Source organism: Ahaetulla prasina, chromosome 13 (genome assembly GCF_028640845.1).
Source record: "Ahaetulla prasina isolate Xishuangbanna chromosome 13, ASM2864084v1, whole genome shotgun sequence".
Classification (NCBI taxonomy): Eukaryota; Metazoa; Chordata; class Lepidosauria; order Squamata; family Colubridae; genus Ahaetulla; species Ahaetulla prasina.
In genome coordinates this window covers 23,907,245-23,935,180 of record NC_080551.1, presented here as the reverse complement: position 1 = coordinate 23,935,180, position 27,936 = coordinate 23,907,245, and the positions used below count along the sequence as shown (strand labels likewise).

General features: G+C 44.3%; 1 protein-coding gene across 4 annotated transcripts in view; it reads left to right on the top strand.

The window, feature by feature from the left end:
* LINGO1 (leucine rich repeat and Ig domain containing 1) overlaps window positions 1-27,936 on the top strand; it is a 354,415-nt gene that overhangs the window by 138,584 nt on the left and 187,895 nt on the right. Inside the window, exon 1 of one of the 4 annotated variants that reach the window (XM_058156708.1) lies at window positions 17,946-18,076. The exons of 2 other annotated variants lie outside the window; for them this stretch is intronic. The gene's annotated coding sequence lies outside the window, so the exon portion shown is untranslated. Of the gene's footprint in view, window positions 1-17,945; window positions 18,077-19,786; window positions 19,848-27,936 lie in introns of those variants that run through there. One more of the 4 variants, XM_058156709.1, reaches the window with a different exon arrangement.

The window sequence follows — 27,936 nt, the reverse complement described above, 5'->3', positions numbered from 1 at the left end:
TTCGTATGAAGTGAGGAGAGGGAATTGCAGTAATTTAACAGAATGCTGGGGTTCTTTTTGCAGTAATTAGTCAGTTGGAAGGAGCCTTGATTGACAAAGGTTGATTTCTGGGTGGTCCCAGGGTTATCCAGTGGGCAGCAATGAAGATGGTTCAGGTCAGCGTCTAACTACTTTGAAGGGATGGAATTTTGCAAGTTCTATTGCACATTATATTATCCATTACGGACAATTTGCAAACTGATGAATCAGTGCTCAACTTTTTTTGCTGCACGAAATTCCCTCTGCCTGTTCAGATTTCTTCTCATCGCTGGCAGAATAAAAGGTAATCCTTGCAGGTTGTTGTCCTGGTGGGAGCTCACCTCCAAGACCAGGGGCCCAGCAGAAATTGGCTGAAGTTGATAAGAGGGCTGAAAGTTTGGCATTTCTTTTTTAACAGAAGTTGGGACATTGCGAGTGGGACAGCTCCCTAAGTTGGCTTCATACAGAATCTCTCTTTAACAGTAACAGAGTCAGAAGGGACTTTGAAGGTCATCTAATCCAACCCTCTGCTGACGCAGGAGATCTGTACTAGGGATTCGAACAACCAAACTGCCAATCCTTCCAATCGACAAGCTCAGTGTCTTAGCTGCTGAGTCACCTAGTTAAGAATTGGTTATGGTCAGAACCCATTTTGGGGAGACCAGCAATTCAGCCAACATCTGTCTGTCTGTCTGTCTGTCTCCCTTCCTCCCTCCCTTCTTTCCTTCCTTCCTTCTCTATCACTGGAGAATTTTAAGAAGACAGTTGCCCAAAATGGTATAGAGTCTTCTGCTTGAGCAGGGGATTGAAATAGAAGATCTTTAAGACCTCTTCCAAACTTCCTTTCCTTTCCTTTCCTTTCCTTTCCTTTCCTTTCCTTTCCTTTCCTTTCCTTTCCTTTCCTTTCCTCTCCTCTCCTCTCCTCTCCTTTCCCCTTCCCCTTCCCCCTTTCTTTCTTTCTTTCTTTCTTTCTTTCTTTCTTTCTTTCTTTCACATTCTGGAGAGTTTTGGGAATCCAGAGTTGACAATTCAGACCAAATAACCACAAGTGTGCTTTTAATTAAAGAAAGCGATGGGGTAGCTTGTGAGATTAGACAGAATCAAACATTCGTTGCATAGAAAATGAGCATTGCAAAGCCTCATTTAGCCTTCCATTCTCATTGTGTTCCTGGCAACCAAGGAGCTCACTGGTTATCTTTAGAGTCTCAAACATCCAAAACTCTTTATCCCACTGTGATAGCGACCTCTTCTTCTGAAGCCTTGCATCTTAAGCTCCAGCTCTTTTCATTCCGCTCCAGGGACAATGGCCCCTTAATCAGTCTTAATCTGCATGAGCCAATGATGGCTTGCCAGCCAGGAATCATCTTTGGATTTGTGCTCATGTAGACCAGAAAGAACACCAAAAGCTGCTTGTGAGACTTAGAGATATTTGATGTCTCTAAAGGTAAAGGTTCCCCTCGCACATACGTGCTAGTCGTTCCCGACTCTAGGGGGTGGTGCTCATCTCTGTTTCAAAGCCTGAGAGACAGCGCTGTCCGAAGACGTCTCCATGGTCATGTGGCCAGCATGACTCAACACCAAAGGTGCACGGAACGCTGTTCCCTTCCCACCAAAGGTGGTCCCTGTTTTTCTGTAAGAATTTTTTACGTGCTTTCGAACTGCTAGGTTGGCAGAAGCTGGGACAAGGAACGGGAGCTCACCCCCATTATGCAGCACTAGGGATTTGAACCACTGGACTGCCGATCTTTCGATTGACAAGCTCAGCATCTTAGCCACTGACCCACCGCATCCATGACTCAAGACACCATGTCCACAACTCAAGAGCAAATCGTCTTTCCACTTCAGCTTTTAGCAAAGGGTCCAATAATTCAATTCCATCACTGTGGAAACATTGATTGTAGCTATTTCAAGGTGCTGCCTGGATCAGTTTTAAGACATCCGTTCTAGAGCAATGCCTGCCCATGGGGACTCCCTCCCCCCCAATGAAACGTTCTAGATTTCTCAAGATCATTGAACCCTTTGCAGAATATATTGGACTTAAGTGGATGCACGACAGAAATGCTGACTCATTCTATGGGGTCCTTGGTGCTCTCTGAGCTTGGTGGTTTCCTTGCAGATGTTTGATTAACCAGCTAGGTAACATCATCAGTTCATCTGTTCATCTATACTTGGTGGTCAGTGGTGGAATGTGGTGTCGAGTCCCAAAAGGGAGAGGCGGCTTCCCAAAGGGCAAAGACACAGCCAACCTTGGAATGTCTGGTAGGAAGGAAGAGAGAGAAGGTGGCCCTATCCTAGCAGTTCACAAAGTATATCTATAATTATGCAGGAAGTGGTTTTCCTCCGGCAAGATTTCATCTGTAGGCAAATAACCATAAAGAAACTATTTAGCGGTAATTCCACACGTCATTCTTGGTTTGTGGGGCCTGACATGGTCAGCTTTAAAGAAGATTGCTGATGGTCTGCATAAGAAAATTAGAACAGTTACTTCCAAACAATGCTAGGTGTTTTCGAGTGATTTGCATACCAAAGTAATTAGAAAACCTTTCAGCAACTCCATTACTCATTATATGGTACTTGTTACAAACATTATAGCTGTGATTAGACACTAAGCTTGTAATTACAATGGTTAGGTGGTCGTTGGAAGCTGGCTTGCACTCATCAGTATCTTTCCTAAGATTGCCTTCCCTGGACATCTTTGAAGACCTGGGTCATCTGAAGGATCTTCCCCTTCCCATGCTCAACACCGCCCGATACACATTCACAATCACGCAAGATGTGAATTGGCCAATTAGGGGGCTGAGTGAGGAGAACATTGGTTGTTGTTGGGGTTTTTTTTTTCTTATCCAACAGCCACAATTGCAGAAATTGTATGGCTGATTATTGCCATGATTGCTGTATTCATTCAAGGCCTGGGGTCTTTTTGGAGTTCACTTTCTAAGTGACCCAACGGTGGGGAAACCATGGAAGTTTTGTTCAGGTATGGGATGGAAGAGAAGCAGTTTAATTTAGTTTGCTTGGATAGACAATTTTGTTTGAAATCTGGAGATTATGACCAAAAATGTCAATTTAGTCTGGTGATGAAGACAACCAGGTTAGAAACTAAGAGATGGTGAGTTCTAGTCCTGCCTTAGTCATGAAAGCTGCTTGAGTGACTTTGGACCAACCACCAGGAGATGGTGAGTTCTAGTTCCACCTTAGGCACAAAAGCCAACTGGGTGATTTTGGACCAAGGAGATGGTGAGTTCTAGTTCCGCCTTAGGCATGAAAGCCAACTGGGTGACTTTGGACCAATCACCAGGAGATGATGAATTCTAGTTCTGTCTAAGGCCCAAAAATCAGCTGGGTGACTTTAGACCAATCACCAGGAGATTATTATTATTATTATTATTTATTTGATTTTTATACCGCCCTTCTCCCAAAGGACTCAGGGCGGTGCACAGGCAAAAGTAAAAAACGCACAATACAATATACAATTTAAAATGCAAGTTAAAAAACTTATTATAATCAGCCTAAAAACTTTAAAATATATAAAAAACTAAAACCCCATTTAAAATTAGTAATAAGAAATTTAAAATCGATAAAACTTGTTAGCCCCTGCGAATGAAAAGATATGTCTTCAGTTCATGCGAAGGTCCAAGGTCCGGTATTTGGCGTAAACCCGGGGGAAGCTCGTTCCAGAGTGTGGGAGCCCCCATAGAGAAGGACCTTCCCCTGGGGGTCGCCAGCCGACATTGTTTGGCGGACGGCACCCTGAGAAGTCCCTCTCTGTGAGAGCGTACGGGTCGGTGGGAGGCATGCGGTAACAGCAGGCGGTCCCGTAAGTACCCAGGCCCTAAGCCTGGTGAGTTCTAGTTCTACCATAGGCACGAAAGGCAACTGGGTGACTTTGGACTAATCCTTAGGAGACAGTGAGTTCTAGTACTAGTCATGAAAACCACCTGGGCGACTTTGGGCCAGCCATCCCCTCTTAGCCCACCTCTAGGGGAAGGAGATCTAGTACCATTTCAGGGCCTGATGACATTCTACTGCCTCTGAAAACACGTCTCAAAGTGGCTTCATCTGTTTTTTTATGTCGCAGAGTTCTCCGACTGCTAGATGGAACTTGAAATAATAAATCAATGTTATTGGTGTATTAAATCAGATGGCATTTGAGTTTTTATTTATTCCAATTTCCAGGGTAGTAAAGTGCTTAAGTTATTGGCCAAGGACTGTTGAGACCCAGGCTGGAGTCCACCTCCGATCTTGCAAGCTCTCAGGGTGATTTGAGGCCAATAACTCAGCCTGCTCCTCCCACAGAATTACTTTGTGGGGGGGGGATGGGGGAGGGAATATTTGGGCATCCATCTGCTTCATTAGGCAGAAAGAGAGAATCTAAATCTAACAGAACAAATTCTGCTTTTCCTGGGAGTCGAATAGATGCAATTTGTTTGATGAGCGCTGCCTTCGTTGCAAACCTACGACTACAGTTTTTGTGGTTAAGCAACCTGGTTCTTAAGTGAGCTGCCCCCGTGCAGTTATGAACCTTCTGTAGATAGTTCTTGACTTAGAGCCACATCCGAGCCCAAAATTTCTGTTGCTAAGAAAACATTCATTAAGTGAGTTTGGCCCCCATGTTATTGTTGGTAAGTTAGTCACACATTTGCCAAGTGAATCGGGCTTCCCCATTGACTTTGCTTCTCAGAAGGTCACAAAAGGGGATCACGTGACCCTGGGACACTCCAGCCATCATAAATATAGTCGGTTGCCAAGCGTTTGAATTCTGATCACCATGGGGAATGCTGCAACGGTCATAAGTATGAAAAATAAGTCATTTCTTTCCGTGCCGTTGTAACTTCAAATGGTCACTAAATGAACTGTTGTAAGTTGAGGACTACCTGTATTGTACCGCTGAGCCACGAAAATTCCAGATTTGGGATATTCAGCCCAAATCTAGGACGGGCTGAAATGAAAAAGGCCAAGGAAAAAACTGCCCCTCCTTCATTTTCAGAAAAAAAACACTTCAACTATTCCCAATTTTTGTGCCTGTTTCTCCTTGAAACTACTTCTCTCATCGGCCACTCTGGAAATCCATTCTGCCTGAAATTCCCTGTCCATCTCTCTTATCTGGCTTCTATCCTAACCCCTGGGAAAGTGGAATCTAACATGGACAGAGGTCTACAATCCATCTCTCTGCTGGATAGACACCAACAATTCCCAGACCAATTCTGGAATACAGCTCATCTGCCTGGAACCCACACTGTATATCAGACCTTAACACAATTGAGGGGGTCCAGAGGTATTTCATGAGAAGAATCCTCCACTCCGCTGCTCACAGTAGAATCCCTTATGCCACCAGGCTTGAAATTCTGGGCTTGGACAATCTGGAACTGCACCGCCTGCGGTCTGATTTAAGCATAGTACACAAGATGGTCTGCTACAATATCTTGCCTATCAGCGACTTCTTCAGCTTCAACCTCAACAATATTGGGGCAAACAATCGATACAAACTCAAGGTAAACCGCTCCAAACTCGACTGCAGAAAATACGACTTCAGCAACCGAGTGGTCAACGCCTGGAACGCTCTACCCAACTCCTTGGTTGCATCCTCAAGCCCTCAAACTGTCTACCGTGGTCTTCACCCCATTCCTAAGAGGTCCATAAACGGGGTGTGCATAAGCACACCCGCCTGCCTACCGTCCCTGTCCTACTGCCCCCATTTATCTGTATTTACTTTGTTTATGTTTATGTTCATACCTATACCTGCTATCTTGTACATGTTTGACAAATAAATAATAAATTAATAAATAATAAATAATCAAGCAAGCAAACAAACAAACAAACAAGCAGACAAGCAGACAAACAAACACAAATTGACACCCCAGTGAAAGCAACGTGGCCAAAGGGCTAGAAGAAATCACTTTGCTGAGAAAAGTATGACTGCCATGTGTCCTCAAATGCTTCTTTTCAGCAAGAGGTCATGAAAAGATGCTACCGAAGAAGATGAAGAAGACTTGGACACAGTAGAAGCTTCTTTCTCCCTTCTATCCTCCAGGCTTTCGACCAAGTCTTTGTTGCCAGTGTGCTTTCACTCGAGAGCCACAAGAGGGTTGACCTCAAAGGGCTCTTAGGAGAAAATAAAGAAGATGAAAAAACTAACGACAGCAACCAGGATAACAAAGATAAGTTTATGAAACATGAATTCTACCCAACTCCCTGCGCCGCAGGGCAGCTCCCAATAATCAGCCAAGAAATTAGGAGAGCATCCATAAAACGTAACAAAACAGACCAACAGAGTTGGAAGGGACCTTGGAGGTCTTCCCGCGGCCTTGAAAGAGGCTGTGGTGAGACCCCTCCTCAAGAAGCCTTCCCTGGACCCAGCTGTTTTAGGGAACTACCGGCCAGTCTCCAATCTTCGCTTTACGGCGAAGGTTGTAGAGAGTGTGGTGGCATGTCAGCTACCCCAGTACCTGGATGAAGCTGTCTATCTAGACCCGTTCCAGTCCGGCTTCCGGCCCGGATACAGTACGGAGACAGCTTTGGTCGCTGGTGGATGATCTCTGGAGGGCCAGGGATAGGGGTTACTCCTCTGCCCTGGTCCTATTAGACCTCTCAGCGGCTTTTGATACCATCGACCATGGTATCCTGCTGCGCCGGTTGGAGGGGTTGGGAGTGGGAGGCACCGTTTATCGGTGGTTCTCCTCCTACCTCTCTGATCGGACGCAGACGGTGTTGACAGGAGGGCAGAGATCGACTCCAAGGTGCCTCATGTGTGGGGTGCCGCAGGGGTCGATTCTCTCACCCTCCTGTTCAACATCTATATGAAGCCGCTGGGTGAGATCATCAGTGGCTTTGGGGTGAGATACCAACTGTGCGCTGATGACACCCAGCTGTACTTTTCCACCCAGGCCACCCCAGTGAAGCTGTCAGTGTTGTCCCGGTGTCTGGAAGCCGTGCGGGTCTGGATGGGGAGGAACAGGCTCAAACTTAATCCCTCCAAGGCGGAGTGGCTGTGGATGCGGCACCTCGGTACAGTCAGCTGCAGATGCGGCTGTCTGTCGGGGTGAATCATTGGCCCGATGGAGAAGGTGCAACTTGGGCGTGCTCCTGGATGGCGGTTGTCCTTTGAAGACCATTTGGCGACCGTCTCCAGGAGAGCATTTTATCAGGTTCGCCTGATCCGCCAGTTGCGGCCCTTCCTGGACGGGATGCCTTATGCACAGTCACTCATGCCCTTGTTACCTCTCGCCTGGACTACTGCAATGCTCTCTACATGGGGCTCCCTTGAAGAGCACCGGAGACTTCAGCTAGTTCAGAATGCGGCTGCGGGTTATTGAGGGCGTCTCGGGCTCCCACATAACACCTATCCTGCGCAGACTGCACTGGCTACCTGTTGTTTTCGGTGCGCTTCAAGGTATTGGTTACCACCTTTAAAGAGCTCCATGGCTTAGGACCGGGCTATCTACGGGACCGCCTACTGCCGGCTTCTATCTCCCATCGTCCGGTACGCTCCCACAGAGGGACTCCTCAGGGTGCCGTCAGCCAAACAGTGTCGACTGGCGGCCCCCAGGGGGAGGGCCTTCTCTGTGGGGGCTCCGACCCTGTGGGACGAACTTCCCCTCGGACTTCCACAATTACCTGACCTTAGGACCTTTCCCCCCGGACTTAAAACTTATTTATTTCATATGGCTGGACTAGCCTGATTTTTATTTTTATTAGATGGGTTTTTAAAATTGTGTTATTTTACAGGGGAGTATGTTTTTAACGTTTTGGGCATTTAAATCAGTTTTTTAAGGGTTGTTTTAAATTATTGTGTGTATTTATATTTTATCTGCCTGTTCACCGCCCTGAGTCCTTCGGGAGAAGGGCGGTATACAAATTAAAATATTATTATTATTATTATTATTATAAGTATGAAAAATAAGTCATTTCTTTCCGTGCCGTTGTAACTTCAAATGGTCACTAAATGAACCGTTGTAAGTTGAGGACTACCTGTATTGTACCGCTGAGCCACGAAAATTCCAGATTTGGGATATTCAGCCCAAAATCTAGGACGGGCTGAAATGAAAAAGGCCAAGGAAAAAACTGCCCCTCCTTCATTTTCAGAAAAAAAACACTTCAACTATTCCCAACTTTTGTGCCTGTTTCTCCTTGAAACTACTTCTCTCATCGGCCACTCTGGAAATCCATCCTGCATGAAATTCCCTGTCCATCTCTCTTATCTGGCTTCTATCCTAACCCCTGGGAAAGTGGAATCTAACATGGACAGAGGTCTACAATCCATCTCTCTGCTGGATAGACACCAACAATTCCCAGACCAATTCTTGAATACAGCTCATCTGCCTGGAACCCACACTGTATATCAGACCTTAACACAACTGAGGGGGTCCAGAGGTATTTCATGAGAAGAATCCTCCACTCCGCTGCTCACAGTAGAATCCCTTATGCCACCAGGCTTGAAATTCTGGGCTTGGACAATCTGGAACTGCACCGCCTGCGGTCTGATTTAAGCATAGTACACAAGATGGTCTGCTACAATATCTTGCCTATCAGCGACTTCTTCAGCTTCAACCTCAACAATATTGGGGCAAACAATCGATACAAACTCAAGGTAAACCGCTCCAAACTCGACTGCAGAAAATACGACTTCAGCAACCGAGTGGTCAACGCCTGGAACGCTCTACCCAACTCCTTGGTTGCATCCTCAAGCCCTCAAACTGTCTACCGTGGATTTCACCCCATTCCTAAGAGATCCGTAAATGGGGTGTGCATAAGCACCCACCTGCCTACCGTCCCTGTCCTACTGCCCCCATTTATCTGTACTTACTTCTTTGTTTATGTTTATGTTCATACCTATCTTGTTCATGTTTGACAAATAATTAATTAATTAATAAATAATAAATAATCAAGCAAGCAAACAAACAAACAAACAAGCAGACAAGCAGACAAACAAACACAAATCGACACCCCAGTGAAAGCAACGTGGCCAAAGGGCTAGAAGAGATCACTTTGCTGAGAAAAGTATGACTGCCATGTGTCCTCCAATGCTTCTTTTCAGCAAGAGGTCATGAAAAGATGCTACCGAAGAAGATGAAGAAGACTTGGACACAGTAGAAGCCTCTTTCTCCCTTCTATCCTCCAGGCTTTCGACCAAGTCTTTGTTGACCAGTGTGCTTTCACTCGAGAGCCACAAGAGGGTTGACCTCAAAGGGCTCTTAGGAGAAAATAAAGAAGATGAAAAAACTAACGACAGCAACCAGGATAACAAAGATAAGTTTATGAAACATGTATTCTACCCAACTCCCTGCAACGCAGGGCAGCTCCCAATAATCAGCCAAGAAATTAGGAGAGCATCCATAAAACGTAACAAAACAGACTAACAGAGTTGGAAGAGACCTTGGAGGTCTTCTAATCCAATCTCCTGCTCAAGTAGGAGACCCTATACCATGTCAAATCGTCCAATCCCTTCTTGAAAACCACCAGTGTTGGCACCCTCAACTTCTGAAGGCAAGCCGTTGCACTGATTGATTGTTCTTACTGTCAGGAAATTTCTCCTTAGTTCTAGGTTGCTTCTCTCCTTGATTAGTTTCCACCCATTGCTTCTTGTTCTACCCTCAGGTGCTTTGGAAAATAGCTTGACTCCCTCTTCTTTGTGGCAGCCCCTGAGATATTGGAAGACTGCTATCATGTCAGCCCTAATTCATCTTTTCTTTAGACTAGACATACCCAATTCTTGCAACTGTTCTTTGTACATTTTAGTCCCCTAATCATCTTTGTTGCTCTTCTCTGCACTCTTTCTAGAGTCTCCACATCTTTTTTATATCGTGGTGACCAAAACTGGATGCAGTATTCCAAGTGTGGTCTTACCAAATGTAGGAGATTCCCAAGACAAACGGCCAGTCGAGTGGACAATATGAAGCTTGATGGACCAGCCAGTGGCCTGTCCTTCTTCTCCATTTCTATCCGGGTAAGAGATTCCAAATTAGATTCACCATGGAGTCCCTAAGATGACACCGAGGTGATGGGATTGGCTGGCTGGCCGGCTGGCTGCCTCGCTCACCCCGTTTACCTCCACTATATTTACATGTCTATTTTATGATTTCAATTTTTAATGTTCCTGCTCTTTTGAAAATGCTTAATGCTCTGGAGTGGAACATTTTCTTCCGAGTCCTGAATGCAGATGGAGGAAAGGGCAATAAATCAACTAATAACTGGAATCTCATTTTCTGCTCTCCTGGCCAAGAGTTAACCCTCCACCCGCTGCCTTCCATCCACCAGCTGCAGAGACAGAACATGGTCACGGGAACAGGCCCTGAGAATCCTGGGACTTGTAGTCTCAATACCCGGTTGTCTAAGGATGGAATACTCAGAGTCCTTGACTTAAGACAAGTCAAATGTATGATGGGCCTCCCCAGCGGTATTCACAATCCACTTTCAAAGTTCCAATGACTGCCCTCCCCCACATCACACGACCCAATTTTATGACATTTTTTATTGAAAGCCAGAATTTATTTCTTGTTTTCAGCAAAACCAGCCAATAGCAAAGGCTGTATTCACTTAATGGTCTCTAGAAAGTAATGGTCATAAAATCAGGTTGGTCAACACAAGACTGGTTCATGACCATCATGACTTATAACCATAATGGGCAGGCTCCATTAGGGTCATAAGTCAAAGATCACCTATAAATGGCCTATGTGATCTCCCCGCAGACTTGAGGGATGACAAATTGGGAGCCCCATTTCTGCAAACGTCTCCAGGGGAAGGAGAACATCTCCAACCATTTCTTAATGGTAGGAATCTCCTCTGTTGGTGATAGAAGCATGGGCTGCCCAGAAGATCCAGGGAGAATTCCTCTTGACTTCTTCTCTTAGTTTGGCCAAAAGTGTGAGAAGCCAAAGAAAAATCCATAAAGAGATAATGGCATAATAAACAGGCAGGATGTCTGCACCTTCTCCTTGGCCAACGTGCTACAAAATAAGAGCAGAAAGACCATCATTCACCATTAGAACATCTCCAAAAATTCTCTTTTCCTTTGGAAAAAAGCTTCCAAAGCCATTCCTCTTCCATCGGACTGAATCAGAGAGATAACAGTAGGGTTCATTTTGTGTGAATTGGTTTTGGCACCCTTTCTTTTAAGGAGAGCCGAGGTGGCGCAGTGGTTAGAGTGCAGTACTGCAGGCTACTTCAGCTTACTTGCTAGCTGCAGTTCAGCAGATGGAATCTCACCGGCTCAAGGTAGACTCGGCCTTCCATCCTTCCGAGGTGGGTAAAATGAGGACCCAGATTGTTGGGGGCAAGAGGCTGACTCTGTCAACCGCTTAGAGAGGGCTGGAAAGCCCTGTGAAATCTTAAGTGCTCTTCCTTCCTTCCGTCCTCCCTCCCTCTCCCTCTCCCCCCTCCCTTTCTTTCCTTTCCAGTGGTTAGAATGCAGTATTGCAGGCTAACTCTGCCCACTGCCAGGAGTTCAATCCTGACTGGGTCAAGGTTGACTCGGCCTTCCCTCCTTCCGAGGTCGGTAAAACGAGGACCCAGATTGTTGGGGGCAAGAGGCTGACTCTGTAAACCGCTTAAAGAGGGCTGTGAAGCACTACGAAGCAGTAAATAAGTCTAAGTGCTATTGCTATTAAGACCTTCAGACACGAAAGCTTTGAGAGCCATTCCCTGTTGGGTCGGGCATGGTTTGTTTGTCATTGCTGTCCTTAGCCACAAACAGCTGTGTGTTCAATGCTCCCCAAAGTGGCTCTTTTAAACAAAGATTCTGTGATAGCCCAGGTTTGTCTAATCGCCTTCCTGGGTTTGCATTTCAAAGCCTGCCACCTAGTGGAGCAGAGGAGAGACGTGAATGGTGGAGGAAGAGGAGGGGGCAAACATGGGAAAGTCATTTTATGGCATATACATTCATTGATCAGTTAATGCTCCCTGGAGGAGAACAGCAAGAAGCTGTGATGTTGCGAGTTAGTCACTCTGAAATGGGACGTTTTCATGCATGGAATTCTTTTTAATGGCATAAACATACAGTTGTCTTTAAGGTCTCCGTCTGTTTCCTAGCATCTTTGAATTCTCAAAAGCGTTACATGTTTCGAGGTATCCTGAAAGATTATCCTGTAATTTTTTTTAGTTCAAATAGACTGTTTTTACTACAGGTGACACAATCCACACACTCAATTAGTCAGTCTCTCCTAGCATCTTGCATTGGGTTAAGCCAAAATACCAGGGGTGAAATCCAGCAGGTTCTGGAGAACCGGTAGCGGAAATTTTGAGCAGTTCAGAGAACCGACAAATGCCACCTCTGGCTGGCCCCAGAGTGGGGAGGGAATGGAGATTTTGCAATATCTTTCCCCCAGGAGTGGGGAGGGAATGGAGATTTTGCAATATCTTTCCCCCAGGAGTGGGGAGGGAATGGAGATTTTGCAATATCCTTCCCCTGCCACACCCACCAAGACATACCATGCCCACCAAAACACACCCACAGTAAAAAAAAATTGGATTTCACCACTGCAAAATACTATATTCATTTCTTCCGAGACATTATAGGAATGCAATCATTGTGAGTAAACCTAAGTTGAGGTTTAATGCCAAGTTTTTCAAAGTTGGCAGCTTTAAGAGGGGCGGACTTCAACTCCCAGAATTCCCCAGCCAACCTTAATATCTTCTATGAACTGAACCAAGCCAGTCCCTTTTGCTGGAGATATTTTTTATCAACATGGCAGGAATTATTCCATAATGGGTGTCTATGCACCCATTAAATTTCTACCCATTTGTTCTCCGTGAGGATGAAGCATTAATTCTTCCGCTTTTTATTCATCTTCATCTTCATGAGAGGCTGTGAGGAGCCTAGAAAAGAAATCGAAAGGAGAAGAGATATAAAGCATGAAGGAAAACTGGATCTCTTTGCAAATTATCTCAAATGGCAATTGTCAGGCTCCAAAACCAAGGAAGACCTATTTCTAAGCAGTTACATCTAAGCAGTTCATGTTGTGACCCAGGCCCCAGTAGGTAGTAGGAAACTCAGTCAGTGAAAAAACAAACTTTATTCGAACAGCTGCAAATTACTTCATTCCCAGCGTAGTCCAACTAAATTAAAGCAAATTCCTCCCAAAACAAATTCCTCAGTCCTATCACCAACCTTGGTCCAATTAGGCAAACTGCCAAAGGCCTTTCTTGGCAAACATTCAGAAGACACCGATACAAAAATAAATGCAAGAAGACGAAGCTACCAACGTTGTTTTCGGCAAAGCCCAAACGCCATTGCTTGTCTGTTTTAAGCCTTATGGGAGGGGCCAATCATCTCTTGGCCCTATTCCCGAGTCGTCCTCTTTGCTTGAGCTGCTCTTGCCTTCTGGAAGCTCTTCTCCTGCGTGCATTAGGAACAGGCTCCTCCTGTTCCTCTGCCTCACTACTATCAGTCTCTGGAGGCTCTGGAGTCTACACATCACTCCTCAATGGCCCTGGCCCCACCTCTGCCTCATCGCTATCCGACTCCGTTGCCAGCTCTGCAGGCTGCTGGCGGACCACTGCAGTTCCTCACCTATAAACAAAATCTTTTCCAAACGGAAGCAAGCTCCTTGCAATCACCGAATCTATATTCTGAGAACTTCTAAGAAGGAGTTAATCTGAAGCTCTTCCACCCAACCAATCTAAACTTTGCTATCTCTATTATTCCTCTGGAATGCAGCCCCTCCCTTCTGGGAATCCAGGCTACATTCCACCACAGGTGGCAATAAACCTAGGAAGAAACATTTCAGCTCATTCCGAATCTCTCCTTCAAGGAACTGGCTAATAACGGAGAGGGAGAAATGGTTCCTTTGCAGCTTCCAAGATTCTGTATTGACACCAAGAGATGTCAAGATGACGAGTGACATCGTACCAAAATTTTGCTTCCTTGATCTTGCCCAGCTGGGTTGGGGCTTGACGAAGGCACAAAGATTTCATTGTTCTATGAAAAACAATTACCCCCTTTCTCCTCATCTGGAATCCTCTGTTCACCTTAAGCCCAGGTCTTAAGGATCCTGTAGCCAGTATCTGTATCGGGGAAGCAACTGTGACTTATTCTGCAGACTTTGATCTTCGCCTCCATTCATTCATTCATTCATTCATTCATTCATTCATTCATTCATTCATTCATTCATTCATTCATCTATTGCCAGAATTGGGAAGTAGGTTTTTGAATGGATTTGGAAGACTTCATTAATGAAGTGCTGATGTTTGATTAACGGACTCCAAGACAGGTCTGGGCTACTTTGGTAATACCAAACCGCAGAATAATAATTGGGGAGGCTGCTACGATTCTTGGTTTAATGGCTATCTTCAAACAAGACTTTGTGCTGGTGTGACAAGGTGATAGGAGCCTTATAAATATCCCTGGATCAATGCAAACTAATGAAAGAAACAACATGCCCTTGACAGAAAGCAGCTGATCTTTGCTGAGTGGGCCCTTGTGTTGTTAAGGAGGTGGGTCTTACTCTTCTCTGAGGCTGGAGCAAACATTGATTTTGTACTTTTCCCCTCCTACGACAAAGTCTCCTCGGTGATTACAAGAGCAACAAAACAACAACATTTAAAAGCACGACGTTAAAAGCCGCAATTAAGCCAGGCACAAGAAGTAAAATTATTAATTATAATTAAGAGTTAAAACCAGCAAGTAAAAAGCTTGTAGAAGGAGACAATGTCTTACCGGTCCTTGTTTTTCTTTTCAACTCAGGGCAATGCAGGAAACCATCTAGATAATTTTTATTTATTTATTTATTTATTTATTTATTTATTTATTTATTTATTTATTTATTTATTTGACAAGTATGTATTAGATAATATATATAAGCATGAATTGAATACATAAAGTGAATACAATTAAAGGGAACATTAGGACAAGGACAGTAGGCACGCTCATGCTCTTATGCACGCCCCTTACAGACCTCTTAGGAATGGGGTGATGTCAACAGTTGACAGACTTAGGTTAAAATTTTGGGGGTTTTGCAAACAACTGAACCCTGGATCACATAACCTTCCTTGCTTTGAAGAACAGGAGCTTTGTGGTCCCTTGAATCAGTGGTCCTTCGGCGGGAATTTGCATTTGTCTTCTCCACATTGAAAAATGCTTTGGGTGGTGCCCAGAAATGCATAATGACAAGGAATTGTAGTCTGTAAGTCCCTTCCCGCCAGCCTGTCTTGCTTATTAATGCCAAGTTGCTCATTCCAGCTGAATCGTAGCCAGCCGGCCCGATTTACATTCTGCCATTGTTATTGCTTTGAACTGGGCAAAAGAGTTATCTATGCAATCTCATGCATGAATCTTTAATTTGGGGTTTGGAAAACACAGTACTAACAATAGCAGGGAGGAAAGGAAGAGAGAGAGAGAGAGAGAGAGAGAGAGAGAGAGAGAGAGAGAGAGAGACGGAAGGGACGGGAAACATAAAGGTGTATTCGGAACTGACTCAACTTGACTTGACAGCTAAAACAGCTGGTGACATCTTTCCCTGGTGATGAAATTTATAATTTCTTCCTGATCTCTGAGCACCTAATGAAATTTGCAGCTGCTTTCACCTTTGACTTCTCTCCAGCAGAAAAGACGGGTGGGAAGTGGGCCCTCCGGTCGGAAATCCATCTTTCTAGCACAAACTATCATGAACTATCACATGACTATCATTAAGTGTTGTACCTTATGATCCTTGATGAAGGTATCTTTTCTTTTATGTACACTGAGAGCATATGCACCAAAGACAAATTCCTTGTGTGTCCAATCACACTTGGCCAGTAAAAAATTCTATTCTATTCTATTCTATTCTATTCTATTCTATTCTATTCTATTCTATTCTATTCTATTCTATTCTATTCTATTCTATTCTAAGGAGACCTCCTCCTGCTTGGCTCCCAAGCTGTGGAAAAGGCTCACTTGGGAGCTGGGTTTGTTGGCCAACCTGTCGGTATTTAGCCAAGTTACAAGATGCATCTCTTCCTCCAGGCTCCTAAATGATTTTAGCCTGTCCTTTGTTGTCGATTTTAATCTGCATTTTTAATTTTTTTAATATATCCCGGTTCGGGTAGCTGCCCTTATAGAATGGATGATTCCACAAGGGAATCATTCTTCTTCTTCTTCCTTCTCCTTCATATCTGCCCCTACATCACTTGGCAGATAATAATGAGGTTGGGGGCAAAGATGATTCACAATACAACACTGGGGTGTTCGGTTCCTCTTTCTTCTTTCATTTCAAGGCATTGTTTCTCAACCTTGGCAACTTGAAGATGTGTGGACTTCAATCCCCAGAATTCCCAAGCCATCTCGTTCCTCCATTTTGGGTCTGGCCCATCTGGTCTTCAAATGTACCTGTTGTGACCCAGGTTCCTGGACCCGGACTCCTGGACTCGGATGATTCAGAAAGTGAGGGAGAAGACCTGGCAAGGCCTGCTTCTCTTGGGCCCTCTCCCTCCCTGGCACCCACCCAAAGGGAGGAGAAGGGGCCGGCAAGGCCTGATTCTTCCGGGCCTTCTTCTGATTTGGCAACGCCCCAAGAACAGTTTTGGAGTGATGCAAGACTGCACAGACGTGACCGGCGCGCGCAGCAGAGGAAGCGTTGGGACAAAGCCAAAGAATGATGGTCAAGCAGTGACATCTGCAGAGACTATAAAAAGGAGGCGGAACTTCCTGGTTTTTTGTCTTAGACAAAGCAGTGAATTTGTGCGGGCAAACTGTATCAATGGAGGGAAGAATATATTTGTGAGTAATTCTGGCCTTATCTATAATTTCCTCGTTATCTCCAGAGACTTGGCAGGCCCGTGGGTAGACCTGGCCAGAACATTTATCTATGTAAATAAATTAGAAAAGAAGGCCTTTGACTGACTCTTTGTTGGAAGTATTGGGGGAGGGAAACAGAACAGCACCCTTCCAAACACTGATCATACAGACCAGTTGTGGGTTGACCCTGGTTCGGACTGATTCTATAGAACCAGTAGTAAAATCAGCAGGAGGTTCCGCCCACTGACCCAAACGGCATCAAAACTCTTCTGCGCATGTGCAGAAGAGCATGCACGTGTGCAAGCAGAGTGAGCGCGCATCGGTGGTCACGATGCGAACTGGTAGTAAAGATAAGTAGAACCCACCCCTGATACAGACGGTCCTCACTTAATGAGGGTCATCAGGATCAAAATGTCCATCATTAAGTGACACAGACATAAAAACAACATCACATAACCATGCCACTTAGCCACAGCAATTCAATGAGGGCCTCACATGATTGCAACATGTGGCTTCCCCATTGACTTTTCTTGTGGAAGGCCAAGGGGGAATGTCGCAAAATGCGATCACGTGACTGTGGGATGCTGTGAAGGTTGGAGTTTTGGACCAGTTGCCAAATGCCCGGATTGCAGTCACATGACTGTTGAGGTACTGCGATGGTCAGAATTGGAGGACTGGTTATAAGTTCTCCTTGTTCAGCGACCCATAAGTTTGAATGGTTGCTGAACAAGATGTCATTAAACAAGGACTATCTGTATGACTTTCAAGCCAACTCAACATAGATGGATTAACATCTATCTTGGATGTTGGTGGATTTCCTTCCTTTAGCAACAGTATCAAAGCAAAGATTGTGTAGTTAAACTTTTGCTGCCATCCAAACTCATGAAGAATTGGGTCCATCAAAAGTTCCAGTCTCCAAAACACCTTGCTGTCTCCAAAATCAGAGGCCATACGCTGTACAGAGCAATGACTAGGAAGCTACACTAGAAAACTTTCACCACAATCTTGTTGATGCTTATGTAATCTTCCCGGAAGCATCTGCTTACTTGGTCTTTGCTTGACATGGAAGAGGAACCCTTGACATGGTCCAGGAGAGATAAACAAATTATTCAAAGCTCCTATCTTGCGCTCTAGCTGTGAAAGGGTTGACCTCTACAACTTTTACAGTCTACATTTTCTATAGCCCTGGTCCCAGCGTTCATTGGAACGGATCCCAGACCCATGGTGTTCTCTCTTTCTCCAAAGACCCGGAAACAAGCAAGCAAAACTCTACATTTCAGAGACTAATCTGAATACTGCAGGATGCAAATCAGCCATTAAAAACCAGGGCATTTTTCTCCACCAAAGTATCTGGTAAGTAGATAGTTTAGAAGATTTACAATTACACAAAGCTACAGCATCCCCTTCATTCCTTCAGGAGGCAAGCCAGAAAAATGTTTATTATCAGAAGGAAGCAGAAGCTGGAAGGCTGTAAAAAAAAAAGCTTTAACATAGTGGAGCCATCTGTTTATGCATGCTTACATTAGATGGTTGGGGAAGAAGGCTGTGTCTTTCGTAGTGCAAACTCACAATTTCTCCCTGGGCTCTTGGTTGCTTCGTCTGAGGGTTGTGCCCTTGCGTTTGTGGGTCAGTGGAGACAGCAGCAAGATTAGAGACTTTCAATCCAAGCAATTTGATCTGGAAGACACATTCTCTGCACTTGCGTTTACAATAAATCAATAGCATTAATTGCATCTGAAGACATATCTAGTCTTCTTTTACAGCCCTGTTTTTTGCAGCTTTTTTTATTCTTTAGGTAAGGAGTTGTGTTATTGTTCAGTAGCTGAATTATGCAGAAGGTCCTTGAGTCAACACAAGATATCTCTTTGTTTAAAAAAAAAATACATATTTACTGCTAATGCTATAAGGCCAAGTTTTATATGATTGTTTACTAGGGTGTCTTCCAACCTGGAAAATATCTATATTTCCTCAAAGAATTGGGGGGGGGATTTCATGAGAACTAGTGAATTAATAGCAATATATCATGTACAGAGCAACGGCACTTGTTATTTTATTGTGTCTGGATGCGATTTCTCAGTGATTACTGAAATGAATATGTAGGTCATCAATGAATGTTCAGTCAGGTGAGAGAGAGAAATGCCAAGACTTGCATGAAAATGATCTTTAAGAATTTAAAATAACCTGGTTACTATAGGTAATAAATAAAAAGTCCAAGATTGAGATCCAGCTGTTGATGGTGGTGGGTTAGGAATGGAACATACCTACTGGCAGAGAAAGAGAAGATGCAGTGCAAAAGGAGAATATGAAGGAGACATCAAAAGCTCATAGAACAGTGTACAATATGAGTAAGATGCCATGAGAAAAATAATCAATTTGAGTAGAAATACAAGATATCTCCCAAAAGTGAGAAAGCTTGGTCAAAAAGCAATTGGATTTTGTTTTTCTTTGAAGATGTGTCACTTCTGTTGTGGTCCGCCAGCAGCAGAGTTGGACAGTGAGGAGGCTGGAGAGGACAATGGGCCAGTCCTGGAGTCAGGGGAAGGCCCGGATGAGGGCTCTGTGTCGGAAGCAGGGATGGGGCCAGGGCCATCTGGACTCCGGAGCCTCCAGAGGCGGACAGTAGAGAGGCAGAGGAACAGGAGGAGCCTAGTGCATGCATGCGAAGAGCTGCCAGAAGGCAAGAGCAGCTAAAGCAAAAGGGACAACTCAGGAGTAAGGCCAGAAGATGATTGGCCCCTCCCATAAGGCTTAAAAGAGCAGCAACGAGCCATTGGGTTCTTTGTGGAAAAGCAACGTTGAATTCCATTGCTTCTTGTCAGCGTCTCTTGAACTTTGTGGGGTTTTTGCCAAGAAAAGCCTTTGCCAGGTTGGCAGGTCCAATCACACTTCGGCAATTTAAAAAAAATCTATTCTATTCTTAATGTAAATGGCCTCTTTGACTCTTCTGCCAGAGGGGGTGGGATATGACACCTCTTATCTCCTGTTTATAGCACAAGCTTCTTAGAAGCGAAATGTCTTCAAGGAAAAACAAGTTCAGTTGCCTTTTGAAAAAACACCTTTGGGACAACCATGACCTGGATTATTGAGGATCTCCATGGACAATAGCGAGGAAGGAACTAAGCAGGTGATCCATAAACCTTCTGAGCACATAACTTGACTGTAATATCACCGCATCCCATTTCTCTTTTTGTTGTTTTTATTCTGAGTCAATAAATTCCAACATCCATCAAAATTTGCCATAGTACCGTATTTTTTTAGAGCATAAGACACACTTTTTTCCCCTGAAAAAGACAGTGAAAATCTGGGTGTGTCTTATGCTCCAAAAAAATGAATGTAGCCCCCCACAAACCTCTCAAACAGAGGTTTCAGAGGCTGAAAAAAGCATCAGAAACTGAGCCTCAGGAAAAAAAGCCCCAAACAGAGCTTCAGAAAAAAAGCCCCAAACGGAGCTTCATGGAGCTTAGAAAAAAAAACCCAAACGGAGCTTCAGAGGCTTTTTTTCTGAAGCTCTGTTTCGCAGGCTTCCGGAGGCAGAAAAAAAAGCAAAAAAAAAAAAAAAAAAGCAAGGCACAGAGCTCATAACCAAGGAACCAGTTGCTAAAATTCACCTCTGGGAACAGCTGATTGGGGGTATTCCAGGAGGCCAATGTACCTGCCAATCAACATTTTTCTTATTTTCCTCCCCAAAAACTAATGTTTGTCTTATACTCCAGTGTGTCTTATACTGCGAAAACTACGGTAATTCTGAATACTAGGAGTTGTAGCCCACCCTCATCAAGGGGGCATGGATTGACCACTCATGGAGAAGCCCTTCAACCAGAAGACTCTTGTCCATCAAAATAGGATGCCTAGGCTGAGATTTGAACCTGAGTTCCCAAGATTTTTGTATCCCCACATCTGGTCATCATTGTTAGATTTGGGCACCGACACAGATACAGTCAAGCATCTGTAAGCCTCCTTTGACAGCTGTCTCAACCTGAAAGTCATCATTTCCAAGCACAAGTTTTTCAGAAGCTCCTTAGCAAGACCGTTGGAGAAGGGCCGGAATAGCTCAGGCTGGTAAAGCCTGTTATTAAGAACACAATAGCCTGCAATTACTGCAGGTTCAAGCCCGGCCCAAGGTTGACTCAGCCTTCCATCCTTTATAAGGTAGGTAAAATGAGGACCCGGATTGTTGGGGGGGCAATAAATTGACTTTGTAAAAATATACAAATAGAATGAGACTATTGCCTTATACACTGTAAGCCGCCCTGAGTCTTCGGAGAAGGGCGGGATATAAATGTAAAAAAAAAAAAAAAGAAGAATAAAAAGTTGTGGTTTGCAAGAATCCCAGCAACTAAACTACTTCCCATTCAGAACCAATATATTCCTATCTTCCATCCTTCCTGTGATCTGGTAAGGAAGCAGATGGGGATTTTTTTTTTCCCCATTGAAAATGAAGGGGGTTGACAAACTGTTGACAAAACAGTGTCCTGAATCTTTAACAACGCGGGAATAAATTTTTAATCACGTCAGTCCAACCAAATTCAGGCCAAGATCCTGAATTCAGCCAGAGTTATATCTGAAGGGATGCGGTGGCTTAGTGGGTAAGAGACGCTGAGCTTGTCAATTGAAGGGTCGGCAGCTCAACGGTTCAAATCCCTGGCGCCGCGTAACGGGGTGAGCTCCTGTTCCTTGTCCCAGTTTCTGCCAACCTAGCCCTTCGAAAGCAGATAAAAAATGCAAGTAGAAAAAATAGGGACCACCTTTGGTGGGAAGGGAACAGCATTCCGGGCACCTTTGGCATTGAGTCATGCCGGCCACATGACCACGGAGACGTCTTCGGACAGCGCTGGCTCTACGGCTTTGAAACAGAGATGAGCACCGCCCCCTAGAGTCGGGAACAACTAGCACATATGTGCGAGGGGAACCTTTGCCTTTACCTGTATCCGAATAGACCTGAATGCAATTCCACAGGTTAGGCAGTGTTTAGATCTTTTCTTTACTTTCTTGCTTTTCCTTCTTGAAATTATCTGCGCTGGTTGGGCTGCCCAGGAGTACAAAACATGTCCACAGGCGACGTCTGTGCCTAGAGATATCTCAGCCGCTACCAGTCAAGCCCCATCACTTAATGTTTGCAGAAAGGCGAATGGGCAGATCTGAGAGCTTAGAGAAAGTCGTACTGAGCTGTCAGGATGTGACTTGTGATGCATTGTCCCCGGGTCTGATTACTTATTCATTACAAGTCAAGCAAACATCTTCAGGGATGTTCCTGCTATAGCTAGAAGGCAATAGCTTGCTTCAGAGGCCGGTCTCGGCGAGGCAAAATAAATTAATAAATAAATAAAGCCAGCGGGAAAGACGGAAGGTCTGTAGATCGAAGAGGTTCTCGCTCTGTAAAACATCCGTACTTTGTGGAAAGTCTCTGGATGGACGGCGATTCTAGTTTGAAAACATGCATCTTCTACCAGAACATGGCAGGGATGTTGACGGTGGGCAAAAATGGTCCTTCAAAGTTCTCAATCCAAAATATTGAAGATATTGTTAGTAGAAGGAGAAAGGCTTTCAGGGGTTCATACTTAGTGGGAGTAGAGAGTGGAGAGTGGAGTGGAGTGGAGTGGAGTGGAGTGGAGTGGAGTGGAGTAGAGAGTGAGTGTGGAATGGAGTGGAGAATGGAATGGAATGGAATGGAATGAAGTGGAGTGTGGAGTCGAGTGGAGAGTGGAGTGGAGTGGAGATTGGAGTGTGGAGTGTGAAGTGTGGAGTGTGGAATGGAGTGGAGTGGAGTGGAGTGGAGTGGAGTGGAGTGGAGTGGAGTGGAGTGGAGTAGAGAGTGAGTGTGGAATGGAGTGGAGAATGGAATGGAATGGAATGGAATGGAATGGAATGGAATGGAATGAAGTGGAGTGTGGAGTCGAGTGGAGAGTGGAGTGGAGATTGGAGTGTGGAGTGTGAAGTGTGGAGTGTGGAATGGAATGGAGTGGAATGGAGTGGAGTGGAGTGGAGTGGAGTAGAGTAGAGTGGACTGGAGAGTGGAGTGCAGTGTGGAGTGTGGAGTGGAGTGGAGTGGAATGGAATGGAATGATCTTCTCTGCAAGCAGCTGATGGGGTTTTAGAATGGAAGTGGAGACAGAGATGGCATGCCCAGATAAGCCTCATCATTGCAGGGCTAGTCTAGGGTTTTGTCTTTGTTCCAAGAACTGGAACACAGGATCAGTACCCCTCTACACTACTCAGCTCTGTTTGCTCTGCAAGATATTAGTCCCATAACATAGGGGTGTTAGACCATGTTTGGGTCTAAAATTAACACACACACACACAACTAACTGAGATGGTTTCCCCTACCTGAGTTAAGAGTCCTGCATAAACTAAGGCCCAACATTAATATACAATAACTTGGAAGTGATTAAGTCAGGAGACTTTTATCATTCTCAATAAACACCAGTTAACACAAATTGTTCACGTGGATCGTTCTCAATAAATATCACTTAATCCTGTGCAATAAGTTACGCCATCCATTATCTGGGATGAAATTCTCAAAAGCAACAATTAAAAAGGAGGCATAAAATGCACCTTCATTCATTCGCACAAGGTAATTTACCCTACCAGCCCTGGTGTGCGTCTACTCTGAGGTAAACCTTCCTAAAGACGCTTACAATGAAAGGTGTAAAACATGCTACTGTGATATTAAAAGTACAAGATAATAATTGCAAAAAAAAAAAAAAGCAAGGCACAGAGCTCATAACCAAGAAACCAGTTGCTAAAATTCACCTCTGGGAACAGCTGATTGGGGGTATTCCAGGAGGCCAATGTACCTGCCAATAAACATTTTTCTTATTTTCCTCCCCAAAAACTAAGGTTTGTCTTATACTCCAGTGTGTCTTATACTCCGAAAACTACGGTAGTTCTGAATACTAGGAGTTGTAGCCCACCCTCATCAAGGGGGCATGGGTTGACCACTCATGGAGAAGCCCTTCAACCAGAAGACTCTTGTCCATCAAAATAGGATGCCTAGGCTGAGATTTGAACCTGAGTTCCCAAGATTTTTGTATCCCCACATCTGGTCATCATTGTTAGATTTGGGCACCGACACAGATACAGTCAAGCATCTGTAAGCCTCCTTTGACAGCTGTCTCAACCTGAAAGTCATCATTTCCAAGCACAAGTTTTTCAGAAGCTCCTTAGCAAGACCGTTGGAGAAGGGTCGGAATAGCTCAGGCTGTTACAGCCTGTTATTAGAACACAATAGCCTGCAATTACTGCAGGTTCAAGCCCGGCCCAAGGTTGACTCAGCCTTCCATCCTTTATAAGGTAGGTAAAATGAGGACCCAGATGGTTGGGGGGGCAATAAGTTGACTTTGTAAAAATATACAAATAGAATGAGACTATTGCCTTATACACTGTAAGCCGCCCTGAGTCTTCGGAGAAGGGCGGGGTATAAATGTAAAAAAAAAAAAAAGAAAGAAAGAAAACGAACAGCCATGGGATCCAACCCACCTACCCCTCCGCCAAACTTCCAAAAGGCTAAAATGAAACGTTTTCCAAAATCTCCTTTCTCTGGCGGTAGAAAATAGGCTTCATTAGCAGTTCAAAGCCGTAATTTAAAAGAAAATGGAGTGGAGAATGGAATGGAATGGAATGGAATGAAGTGGAGTGTGGAGTCGAGTGGAGAGTGGAGTGGAGTGGAGATTGGAGTGTGGAGTGTGAAGTGTGGAGTGTGGAGTGTGGAATGGAGTGGAGTGGAGTGAGTGGAGTGGAGTGGAGTGGAGTGGAGTGGAGTAGAGTGGAGAGTGGAGTGGAGAATGGAATGGAATGGAATGGAGTGTAATGGAATGAAGTGGAGTGTGGAGTCGAGTGGAGAGTGGAGTGGAGTGGAGATTGGAGTGTGGAGTGTGAAGTGTGGAGTGTGGAATGGAGTGGAGTGGAGTGGAGTGGAGTAGAGTAGAGTGGACTGGAGAGTGGAGTGCAGTGTGGAGTGTGGAGTGGAGTGGAGTGGAATGGAATGGAATGATCTTCTCTGCAAGCAGCTGATGGGGTTTTAGAATGGAAGTGGAGACAGAGATGGCATGCCCAGATAAGCCTCATCATTGCAGGGTTAGTCTAGGGTTTTGTCTTTGTTCCAAGAACTGGAACACAGGATCAGTACCCCTCTACGCTACTCAGCTCTGTTTGCTCTGCAAGATATTAGTCCCATAACATAGGGGTGTTAGACCATGTTTGGGTCTGAAATTAACACACACACACACTGAGATGGTTTCCCCTACCTGAGTTAAGAGTCCTGCATAAACTAAGGCCCAACATTAATATACAATAACTTGGAAGTGATTAAGTCAGGAGACTTTTATCATTCTCAATAAACACCAATTAACACAAATTGTTCACGTGGATCGTTCTCAATAAATATCACTTAATCCTGTGCAATAAGTTACGCCATCCATTATCTGGGATGAAATTCTCAAAAGCAACAATTAAAAAGGAGGTATAAAATGCACCTTCATTCATTCGCACAAGGTAATTTACCGTACCAGCCCTGGTGTGCATCTACTCTGAGGTAAACCTTCCTAAAGACGCTTACCATGAAAGGTGTAAAACATGCTACTGTGATATTAAAAGTACAAGATAATAATTGCAAAAAAAAAGAAAGAAAAGAAAACGAACAGCCATGGGATCCAACCCACCTACCCCTCCGCCAAACTTCCAAAAGGCTAAAATGAAACGTTTTCCAAAATCTCCTTTCTCTGGCGGTAGAAAATAGGCTTCATTAGCAGTTCAAAGCCGTAATTTAAAAGAAAAAAGAAAGCAACAGAAAGAATGAATGTCACAGGAACATCAAATTCATTGTTTAAAAGGCCTGCGTGGATAAAACAAAGAGATGAAAGGGATGGGGTTTTTTTTTTGCCTCTAACACCAAGGACACCAGACTTCCAGCAAAATCCCCAGAGAATTCAATGAGAATATTTAACACTTTTCTAAATTCTAAAGAAATATACATTGCCTTTACCTGGAATGGTCTGTGAGAATGACCTTGGGTGACAGGAGGAAGAACCACAACTGATTGAGCAACTGTCATGCTACTGAAGTCCCACAGAAAGAGGGAGGATGTGGGAAGCTTCTCAGAAGAGACCCTCCCTAGTTTTCTGAAAAGTAAAAGTGGGGGGGGGGGGAGGATAGAAATGCTTTCAGAATTGCGATGTCAGCCCTTTGTGGGAGACTACAAACACAATATTAGTTCTATCTTTATTATAAGATAGCAGTAGCACTTACAATAGCACTTAGACTTATATACCGCTTCACAGTGCTTTACAGTCCTCTCTAAGCAGTTTACAGAGTCAGCCTCTTGCCCCCAACAATCTGGGTCCTCGTTTTACCCACCTCGGAAGGCTGGAAGGCTGAGTCCACCTTGAGCCATTCAGGATCAAACTGCTGGCAGAGGGCAGAATTAACCTACAATGCTGCATTGTAACCACTGGGAAGGAAGGAAGGAAATCTCTCTAAGCAGTTTACAGAGTCAGCCTCTTCCAACCAACAATCTGGGTCCTCATTTTACTGACCTCGGAAGGACAGAAGGCTGAGTCAACCTTGAGCCATTCAGGATCAAGCTGTTGGCAGTAGGTAGAGTTAGCCTGCAATACTGCATTCTAACCACTGGGAAGGAAGGAAGGAAGGAAGGAAGGAAGGAAGGAAGGAAGGAAGGAAGGAAGGAAGGAAGTGTAAGAAGAAGTATCCATCTGGGTTCAGTTCCAAGTGGGGACAAAGACACTGGAAACATGGAGGCTGCTTGGAAAGATGGTTTAATGGTGATCAGGATCACATGGCTTGAGTTCCTGAACAGAAAAGGGGATGAGATCCTGTGTGCTCCCTGGCTTTATGCTTTTTCTGAGCTTTGAACTTTCTGGGGCACAAGAAGAGTACCCTGATTGGCTGTCAGACTCCCAGGGGGTGGGGGTCTTAGCTAGCCTTGCTGGCTGATGTAATCTTCCCAGGTGCCATGTGGTGAGTTTCAGTTGCTAGATGGGTTCTATTATGATGCAGATGATGGCCCATTGACAAAGGTGGGGGGTGGCAGGAAGTTGCAGGGAGCTGCTTTGTCTTTAAAACATGTTTCTCCATTTTTCATCCAGGGAAATATATTCTGCCTTTTTAAATATTTTCTAAAATATTTCATTCTTCTAGGAAGGGGGTGGGTGCTAAATTCCTACAGAAGGAAGGAAGGAAGGAATAGAATTTAGATTTATATACCACTTTACAGTGCTTTACAGCCCTCTCTAAGCGGTTATTGCCCCCAACACTCTGGGTCCTCATTCTACCCAGATTTTTAAAAAAATATTTTGATGTTTTGGTATGTAGATAAAGATCATCCACAGTGACATTAAACTGCCACAGTTCAGAGTAGAGTAGAGTAGAGTAGAGTAGAGTAGAGTAGAGTAGAGTAGAGTAGAGTAGAGTAATGAAGAATAGAAATAGAATCAAATCAAATCAAATCAGAGTTGGAAGGGACCTTGGAGGTTCTTCTAGTCCAACCCCCTGCTTAGGCACGAAACCCTACACCACTTCAGACAAATGGTTATCCAATCTCTTCTTAAAAACTTCCAGTGTTGGAGCATTCACAATTTCTGGAGGCAAGTCGTTGATTTATTGTTCTCACTGTCAGGAAATTCCTCCTTAGTTCTAGGTTGCTCCTCTCCTTGATGAGTTTCCACCCATTGTTTCTTGTCCTGCCCTCAGGTGCTTTGGAGAATAGTTTGACTCTCTCTTCTTTGCAGCAACCCCTGAGATATTGGAAGGCTGCTATCATGTCTCCTCTCGTCCTTCTTTTCATTAAACTAGACATGTCCAATTTCTCTGTTTCTCTTTGTTTCCGAGAAGGCCTTCTCCGATGCTGTTTTTTCTGCAGGATGCTAAAATTACGACTCAAATCTTCCTCCATGTCATGCAGTGTAAATAGAGTCTAGTCGATAATTCTTCTCAATGGGTAGTCATAAACTTATGTTTGCTTTGTAGATACAGTGGTGCTCATTTCATCCAAATTAATAATCTTTATTACATAAGGAGATGCTGTAAGGAGCAAAACAGTTGCGGCAAATTATGCTTTAATTTAGTGCCAAGATCAATTCCACTCAAAACAGGAGCTTTCATGTCCCATCTCATGAAGTATATCAAAGTGTCATCCCCATTTCCAATTATCAGCATTTTCATCTATTTTAAATTGATTTATTATGACCATAATGGCAGAA